Here is a 10,834-nt window from a genome sequence, read left to right on the forward strand (position 1 = left end):
AATGTGCATAAATAATAAATTAAATTCTATAAAAAATGAGGGACACATACATACAGGGAACATATAATTCGAACCATAGTCTTAGTACGGTACTGCGACCCCTTAGGGCTAACAAAACTGGTTTTAATCATATAATTTTTCATTTTGATGCTCGCGGTAAGCTGTCTATTATATGATGCGATTAATAACTATTAAAAATACAACTATATTTTGACGAAATCTTAATAATTGTTATTTTGTGCATTTTTGTATGAATCAAATATTGGCCTGTTAGCAAAGATTAGATATTGGTTTTCATGGTAGCGTAGATATAAACTAGACCTGGCCAAATTTCACAATAATATTTTTTGATTTTAAAAGCTGATTATGGTCAATAAGCTATCTATGAAGGTTTTCAACTTATTTCAAACAGACTGAAAAATGCACCAAAAGCGCATGACCGGGAAAAATGCGAGTTAGAGTTTTGACATTAGATATTTTTTGGGGGGATTTTTCAAAAAGAAAATTAAAATGTTTAAATTTTGAACAGGTTTAATATAGATGGATATTTTATCAATGCAAAAGTTTTTAGGGCACTTCAGGGATAAAGGGATAAGACATTAATTCTAAAATTTAATATTTCAGCTCTTTTAGATTTTGGGGGTTAGAACTAACGCAACATAAAATATTTCAGCCGAATCTTAAAGATTTGGAGGGAAAGCTTGAGCGAGCGCATTAATGCCGTTGCGGTAATTATTTATTCTAGCAGACCAAAAAATATTCAACAATAAAATATTATAATAAATAAACAGATTGCAAAGCACTTATATTTTGGTTGGTTCTAAAAATTTTTTTTATCGTAACAGTTAATCAATTTACTTAACCCTATCCTTAATAATTATGTTGGTATCATTTAAATCTGTTGAGTTAGCAACTTTTGATTTTTCTTAAATAATTGATTTTTAAAATTTTTAATTTAAAGATAATAGTGGCTTCTTCGTAATGATGTTAAGCTTCCCAAAATGGAAAACTTAATGAGTTTAGCGCTAAGAAGACTTTAATAGATAGGACAAAATTCTTGATACTTATATCATAGGTTAGTTAATCCAAATTAAAATATGTTTCAATTATTTTCCAAATGCAATACAGTATTTCATCGTCAACTAATTCAAATTTTCTAGAAATTTAAGGAAAGAATCTGAAGATGAAGTAATTGGCCATTGGCCTATCCTTCTATCTCTGATAACACTCACTTGCCCTTAGCCTGTGTCCGACTTTGTTTTATATTGCAGGGAGGGAGGGAACATTGGACTGTTTATTGCATCAGTCCCCAAAGTTTTATAAAAAAGCTTTCTAATTCGTTGGCTTAACAAATTTGGAGACTTTTAGTAAATTTTAATCGGTTGGCTCAATAAGTTGAGTGTTCAAGCGTTTGAACCACTAATTGTAGTCCAAAAAAAAAGAATAATTTTGTGTATAATTATTAAGGATATCCATCAATTTATTGGCCATTGTCTTATCCCTTTAGATCCCTGGATAAAGGCATGATGAGTAGAAGACTTGAGATGTCAATGGGTAAAGAATCAAATATGAAAGTGCTACGGAGATCAAGAGGTTTTCTATCCACTTACTGCCAATTTTACTTGTGTAGATAGTTTTTTTTTATTTTGGCTTTTCTATGATTATGGTCGGTCCGTTCGTACGTGCACTTATCTATGAATAATCATATTAATATTGTCCTATCAATTTCGAACCTTACATGATAATTTCTGTAAGAGTAATGTCCATTTTAGAAAGCTTAGCAATTCTAAATTACTAGAATATAGGTATGTCCATTTTAAACATGGTGATTTTAACTTTTGCAACAATTTTTGAATGATATAATTATTCTGTTTATCTCATTTTCATAACAAAGATTCCTAATACACTATCGTACAATATTTTAGGCTTAGCATCTCTAAAAAAAAGCAACTTTATATTCATTATCAGTAGCAAAGTATGTCCATTTTAAAATAAAGATTTTTGTTCACTTTTTTGATAACATTTTATTTTATGATATCATTATCCCGTTCACTTGATTTCTAGAATAGTGATTCATAGAACGATGCGGCCTAATGATATAAACTTTACAATCAAGTCTTAAATGTAAGTAATAAAAGTATGTTCAAATTAAGCATCCTGTATTGAAATATTGTAATATTTGTAATATAGAAATAGATTTATACAAAATTTTCCTTCAAACTTAATAATATTGAATATTACATGCATTGTAAGTTTGAGCCTTGCTTTCATGGAATTGGTCATCCTAGTTTATTTTATGAGTGCAATACTTAATGTAATAATTTTGAAAAACCCATAACACACAAAAAAAATATTGACCCGTGTTCACTATTATTCATCGCAGCCTTTTGTTGCAGGGTGTAATGATTTCAGAATAATAGCTGCTATTATACTTGAATTTCACGCACACACACACACTCACACACACACACTCACACACACACACACACACACACACACACACACACTTACTCACACGTACGTGTAATCACCAGACCATCAAAGTTAATTTTTAGCAAAAGCTTTTTATAAAAACGTGGCGTGAATTTAAAAGTTTTTGTAAATTATTGATATTGTTCTCTGACCAGATGTTTGTTTATTATCCACATGCGGAACCAATATTCAAGTTGGGATACAATTTTTTTAAAATAACTTTAAACGCGGATTATGACCAAACCAATGTCCATTAAGTCTACAATTATTGAACATATTACTGAGAGAGAGGGAACAATTGGCTGTTTATTACTCTAGTTCCCTAAGTCCTATAATAACGTTTTCTTATACGTTTGCTTAACATCCTCAGAGACTTTCATTAATTTTGATTGGTTGGTTCATTTAGTTGATTGCCGACCAATAAATGATTTCCTTGTTAGCAACCTAAATTGACAAAAAAATTTCCCCTGTCATCAAATCCAAATATATCCTACATCCATTCTTCCTAGTGGATAAACGATTTGACCAATAAATGAGTACCATGTTAGCAAGCTAAATTGACGATCACGTATTATATCCTACATTATTCTACAATCAAACATCATTAGAAACAGCATAACCATGCCTTCATCAAATCTAAAAAGGAGTATAAAATGTGCTTGTTAGGGAAGTTTTTTATTAAAGCAGATTTTAGGTTATTAACCGATGTTTTATTCTTTGTTCAAAATGATGAAAATATTTATTTATTGTCAATAGAAATTTCAGGATTTACTTATATTTTGTGATTAACATAATCATTATATAATTTAAAAGAAGCAGGGATGTTTTTCTGCCTGTAAAGATAGAACTTGCTAATCGATGGACCGTAATATCTATATTCTATCCTTTAGTGAAGTTTATTATATATCACAGAAGGTTTTTTATACAGTTTATGAGAGGGTACCTTCAGATAAAATTAATATTGGTGGAATTGTAACACATCTTTTTCTCTTACATGATACTCCCAAAGGAGCCACCAGAGAGAGAGAGAGAGAGAGAGAGAGATGTAGAGAGAGAGAGAAAGAGAGAGAGAGATGGAGAGAGAATGGGTCATTAAAAATTTAGTTTATTATGTGTTTTGAGAGCAGAACTTGATGGACACGCTGGGTTTTAGGAGCATGGCTGCTCTATAATTTTAAAAATCCTGTCTCTTTGATTTTAACCGTTAATGGGATATTTTTAGTACTTTTCTTTACAAATATTACAATTAAGTTATTAGTATACTGTGAAAAAAATTTTATAGACTAAAGTTTTATTATTAAGTTGTTTATCAAAGATAACTGATATTTTTAACAAAAAATTGGTATGGTAGGGTTTGCTTCTAAATAAATAGATAACAAATTGATTTATCTATTCCAGGTGAAAAGAAATCATGATATTCCTATGGCCTTTAAATTAATGATGATTATGTCCATGATGGAGCAATCGTAAAGATTTTAAATTTCCTGTAAGCTACGCAACTCATGGATGTTGTGAATCTTGTTTATTAAACACTCTATAATAAAAACTAACAAAAGAATAATCAATAAACAAAATAAAAACAATGAAGCAAAATTTTTATAAATCATAGAATTACATTGTACATTTTTGAATAAAAGACTTAATGAAATAAATAGTTTCAGTTTTATTTCATTTATGATTTTTACCAATCTCATGCATATTGTTAGACTTTAACAAAAATTTTATTTTGAATGTTAATTACAAAAGTTAAACAAATCATTCAAATTTTAACTTTTTAAAATTTTATTTTTTGAAAAATTCCAACAAGTGTAAAAATATTCATTTGCAAAGTGGCTCAGAAAAAAATCTGTGAAAAAGCATAAAATAAAAATGTTCTACATAATTATTAGATAATAAATGTTTAAAAGATTCATGTTAGATTCAGTTAGTTGTCTAACAGTATCATAGTTTTTTATGTTTCGTTTCATTACAAGGAATACAAATTTTAAAATAACTATCTACTATTTTCATATAAACTTTTTATTTAATGCACCGCCAAGAAGCTCTTTATATTGCTTAATTTAATTCATACAATTGACCAATGATAGGCCAATAAATTACCAATGGTAGGCCAGTATACATTTTAATTGACCAATGGTAGGCCGGTATGACGTAATTTTTTCAAAACTTTTTGTTTGCATCTAGTTACTTTTATTGACTTGACTGACTTATGGATAAATGAACTTATAGAGCGGCTTCACTCCTAAAAAGGTTATGGAGGGAGGAACGTAAAAAAGTATCCCCACATCAAATTGTATAAAGGGAGTAGTAGTTCTGTGCTCTGGGAATACACAATTTTTACACCACAAACCTTTTAGTCTAATGAAACAAATGATTAAGTGAAAAAATTGAAGGTAACAATACGAAGGGGAAAAGGTAGAAAAATCAGAATTGCGGGGGTTATTTATAGATTTATTTGTAACACCTTTTAATACCAGAAATATTATAAATAAAAGTTCAAGAATATGAACTAAGGTATAAAATCAAAATATCACGAAACCTTTCATGCAAAATTTGAATAGCGTATAACGGCAGTTGCGCAAAAGCCGCCAATAGAAACGGCTATGATGCTTTGAAATTTTTTTGTTTGTCTTTCGGTAATGCCTTAGAGAACATTGTATTTCTTGGGGAAAATGTGATTTATTAAAATTAATGATTGTGCAATTTTCGTTAAAGTTTTTTGCCAGTCGGTCTGTCGGCAATGTTACAATGGACAATGTGATTTACTCGGTTAAAATTAATAGCTCTGAATTTTCGTTTATATATCTGTATGTAATCAAAATGCGTCTACTTATGACTCAGTTTGTCCGCTTAACATATTATTTTTTTTTGATATTTCGATATATTATACTAGATTCGTGAGCTTAGTTTCTTATGGATATTGTCATCCTTAATTGCTAATTAGAATAGTTATTTAACGCATCGTATTACAGACAGTTTTACGCGGATATAAAAATGAAAAATTATAGTATAAAAACCAGTTTTGTTAGCCCCGAGAGTCTTGACTAACAAAACTGGTATTGATTTTATGATTATTATCTTATTATCGTAGAAAACTGTTATACGATGCTATGCATGATTTTTCAACTGAGAATTAGTTCTAAAACAGCGAATATTAACCAGTTTTAAAGCCATACTGAAAAAGAAAATGTAAAAATACTGAACAGGTCTAACTAAAGCATAAACACAGTGTTATTACTGTGAGGTGACGAGTTATAAAGACAACCCACCACCACGCGTCCTCAAAGTTAAAATGTTTATTTATTAACCTTTTATAGTTTGGTCAAACATCACTTTCGCAAGAAGTTTTAAATTTTTACCAAAAGTTCCGCAAAAAGTAACAGGATGTCTCTCTATGTACCAAAGAATGTACAGCTAACCGATATAGTTATCCTTTATAGTGAAGCTGTTCATATTACCATCTAAGGTTTATAGCAAATTTTGGGGAGAGTACCACTTCCCTCTCAAAGAAAATCACAACTATAAAAAATTAACCAACCCCCCCACCCCTAAAAAAATCCAAGGTTTCTTTTCCTTTTAAACTAAAATTGAAAGTGGATGGTCGATCTGAACAACCTCCCCCACCTACCTCAAGTGCACAAAGAGGCATCTAGGGGCGTAGCCGCTAGTTATTAATAAAGCACCATCCTTCTTTACATGACTTTACATTTCTTGCTTTTTCGCATTAATGTTAAAAGGTAAAATACAACAATTTGTATTTTTGGAAATTTTGCGGAATCTACTGCACCACTTATAGTTTCCCTTACATATGAAAATAAATAAATAAATAATTCCTCATCATGAAAATTACTTGCTGTGCTTTTCATCAGGGATCTAAAGGGATAAGACAATGGCCGATAATTTGATGTACATCCCCTATGATTATATAAAGTATTATCCCTTCTGTAGAATCAAATTAGTGGTTAAAACGTACGAACACTCACTATACCAACAAATCATAAATCAATAAAAGTCCCCAAAGTTGTTGAGCCAACAAATAAGAAAATAATACCATAAAACTTTGGAGACTAGTGTAATAAACAGCTCAATGTCCCCTCCCTCCCTGACTTGCCGTGCTTTTCATGGGGGATATTATTTTAGTAGTCCAGCTTTTTAGTGGCAAAACTACTCTAAAAGTCATATTTGTTTGACTGTCTAGTTGTTTGTAGCTCTTGCGGAAGCACCTTATAGTGCATATAAAAAATGACGCCATACAATGCAAATGACCAATAATAGGCCAGTATACATTTAATTGACCAATGATAAAATATATACTGGCCTAATTGTATTGTATGGCGTCTTTTTTTTTATAGCTGCTTTAAGATGCTTCGCTCTTGCGTGTTCATTTACATAGCCTAAAACATGCCTTTTTGAGAGTCAAACAAACAGACAGAAAGACATCTAATGCTTTCTACCTTTGTCGGAAAACGTAGAAATTTGATTGTAAATTAAAGAGAAGCTGAACCTTCTCTGATCCACAACATTAACTGAAACCTTTCACATAATTCTGACTTTTTGATTTGCACTGTCATTTTTCATTCTCACACCTTAGCATCAGTTTTTATAAAAAAAGATATCACTATTTTTAAAATTGAAGATTTTTTATGTATTGGCTGTGTACTATACAATAGTTTGTAGCAGGTTTTAGCTTTCACTCATAAAAATTTCTCATTAATGCTCAAAAATTTTGACGCCGAAAGCTACAGTAATGGATATAGAATATGCGTGGATATTATGACAGAGGAAAAAATGTCATCAATTTAGTTGGCTAACATGGGCATCATTTATTAGTCAATTCTCTCATCCAGTAGGAGGGAAGGGATAGGGTAGGGGCTACAAGTTTCACTTTACTAGAGTAAATGATAATCTGTTGTAAGATTTAAAAGTAATAACAAATCCATTGCTACAGTTTAATCATTTGAGTAATCTAGGTGTTTTTAAAAAGATGATTACCTTTCCGGAAACATTTAAAAGATTCTCTGTAAAGGAGAACCGAATCGGTCAAAGGGTTAGTGCTATCTTTTTGTACAGAGACACAAATAGACATCTTTCAAATGATTACTTAAAATGCTTAGTTTTACATTAACAGGATGTTTGTCTGTTTGTCTGTATCCAAGGATATTGCTAACTGCTAAACCGATATGGTTCTCCTTTACAGGGTATAGGTCCTGGGAAGGATGATAAATATTTTGTGGAAGGTAATTAAATAATCAGACTCCCCTTCCTTAAGTGCCCCTTACGGCCTCTAGGGGCGTAACCGCTAGTAATGTTATATTGTTAGGATTTTTCTTCTTGGGAAATAATTTAAAAAACCCGACCTCTGGTGAATGATAATTATAGAGTGTCGTCCAATTTTTTTTAACCATCACTCTCTCTCCCCGCGTTCTCTCTCTCTCTCTCTCTCTCTCTCTCTCTCTCTCTCTATCTATCTCTCTCTCTGTCTCTCTTTTTCTTTTTCTAGCTACATGACTTTTAAATAATAATTATAATCAGGAATCTTAAGGGATAAGACAATGGCCTATAAATTTATGTACAATACATCCCCAATAATGATACACAAATATCCCTCTTCTGTAGATTACAATTAGTGGTTGAAATCGTTTGGATACTCCATTAACTTAATGAACCAACCAATCAAAAATCAATAAAAGTCCCCAAAGTTGTTAGGAGAACGAATACGAAAACGTCATTGGGGACTAGTGTAATAAACAGCCCATTGTCCCCTTCCTTCCTGCATACTAATAGTAGGGGAATCAGAATGAAATAGTCAAAACCTCTTTTACTTCAATAATACTAAAATTGCTTCCATGATATTTGCAAAAGTACAAAAGACAATACTTTAATCATAGAAAAGTTTAGAATAGTCACTTAATTTGAGAATAGTATACATTAGGTCCTAACATGTCAAAATAAAATTAAGTGTATTAGATCTTACAATATTTTAAAAATTTCAAAAAATATTTTAAGAGGATTATATCGGATATACATTTTATGTACGTGGATATTATTACAGAGGAAAAAGTTGGGTCAATTTAGGTTGCTAACATGGACATCACTTATTGGTCAGTTCGGTCATTCAGTAAAATGAGGAGAGGATGGGCCAAAGAGGGTGTAACGTTATTTTAGTCAGCTAAAAGTTTCTTTTTATTAGAGAACATGATAATGTGGTTTATGATCTACGTAATAATAAATCCATTGCCATGCACATAAGCAAAGGAAAGTAAAACACAATGACCGTATATTTAATTTTATTGGCGGATTTACAAATGCCTTAACTTCGACTCTATTGATTTTTTCTATGTTAAATGTAGTATAATAATTAAACTACTGTTTGGCTGAATGAAGTGTCGTCATTTTCCCAGTAAAAACTAAATATTTATATAAATCAAGTGGGATGGAAATTTTAAATGTATAAACAGTCAAGTATTCACTGCAGTTATGTTCAAGATTTATACAGTAAAATCTTTTTTTTTAGACAATTATTTATGATTAAATTTTTTTAATTTTACAAAAATACTAATTATAATAGAAAATTAAATTAAAATCTAGACTTTTCTGATATTTCTATTTTCGTATGTTGTTAATAAATTCAAAGACATTTTTGAAAATAATTAGAATATTATATGTAATAGTTCCATTTCCCCTCTAGATAACACTTGAATAATTTGTACAAATTGTACAAATCAACACCTACGCTATTGTGGATCAACTGAAAACCGCCAAAGTTTCATCAATGATAATATAGGGAAAATAATTTTGCTGCCAGGGTTGGAATTGCTTTTGAAATGCCGATATTACAGTATATTTGGTTTATTGCTTTAATAAATATTCTCTGGACTAAATAAAAACATTATAAAGTTTTGATATGTGGAAAATTTAAATTTATGAAGCTGTGAATTATATATAACAATCCTTTTATTTAAAGCAGTAATGCTTTTTTGTGTTCTTTAATATTTCGCTAACACCACTGAACTGACCGAGTATTCCTTTTTGGGTAAGCTTTACATAGGAGACATTTTGTTTTTTGCTATTACTGTTGTTATTAGAATGGCGTAATCACTATAAAATGAAAACCATAACCATGGTGGACATAAACTATTAAAATCTTAAGTTAACACATAGCATCGAAGTTTAACAGGGATATTCTGGCTAAACATTTCCTATTATCACCAATTAAGACAAACCTTTAATTTATCTCTCTATAATCATCAGGGAGGGAGGGGATAATGGACTATTAATTAAATTGGTGCCTAAAGTTTTATTCGTAAACTCAAAAACATTCGGTACATTTGTTGGTTCGAAAACAGTAACGCCAATAATTCTAATCAACAGAAGGTGTAAAATTTTATTTGCTATTATTGGGGATGTAAATTCATCATCCATTGTCTTATCCCTTAGGTATCCTGATTATTCTATCTTTCCTCTCTTTTTGTGATTATTATCTGATGCGAAATTACTTTTCACAGCAAGATGGCCTTCCGAAACAAATAAAAAGATAACATGCCTCCCAAATTACCGGATATTTAAGGATAAGAAAGGGATCAAAAAGGGTACCGCACTTTTTTTTCAATCTTAAACACACACACACACACATACATTCATCCTACACACCTCTAACACACACACAACACACACACACACACACACCCTATACACATCAAAAGAGATATAAAAAGGTTGCCTTAAAAAAATCGAAATCCTATTAATGTTAATTTGGTCCGAAACTTACACCTTCCTTTGAAAATAAAAGTTTTTAACGAATCTTAAAATTAAATTTTTAAAAAGGATGCACTTGTACTGTAAATGGCTATAAGTTTGAATAATAGGCACAGACAACAATAAAATAAACTTATTAGCTATCTTCAAAGACCGTTTTATTCAGACCATAAACAATTAGAGTGGATTTTTAAAAGACTTTTTCGTTCACTTCGCACTTGGGTCTTACAACCTCCATTTTTTTTTTTCATTAGATATGAAATTTTGGGGCAGGTAGTATTTTTTCTCGGGGTAGTGTCTCGTACCATCAACCCTTCCCAAAAAATTGTAAAATGATACGCTTAAGCGCTTGTAGAATATTTGGGCATATTTTTAAAGAATAGAGCTGGATCGTTAAATCATTTTAGTGGTGAGCCAGATCGGGGTGAGCCAATTTCCACCAATGAGAGCACAGCATTTTATGAAATGCCGCGCTGTGATTGGCTGAAATTCGGCTCACCCCGATCTGGCTCACCACTAAAATGATTTGAAGATCCAGCTTAGGATTCATACTTACATATTGGATTAGGAAATCTTTGAAAATATAATTAATTTTTCAGGGTGGTTG

This window comes from Acartia tonsa, chromosome 4 (genome assembly GCF_053477335.1).
Source record: "Acartia tonsa isolate MP-2025a chromosome 4, ASM5347733v1, whole genome shotgun sequence".
Lineage (NCBI taxonomy): Eukaryota > Metazoa > Arthropoda > Copepoda > Calanoida > Acartiidae > Acartia > Acartia tonsa.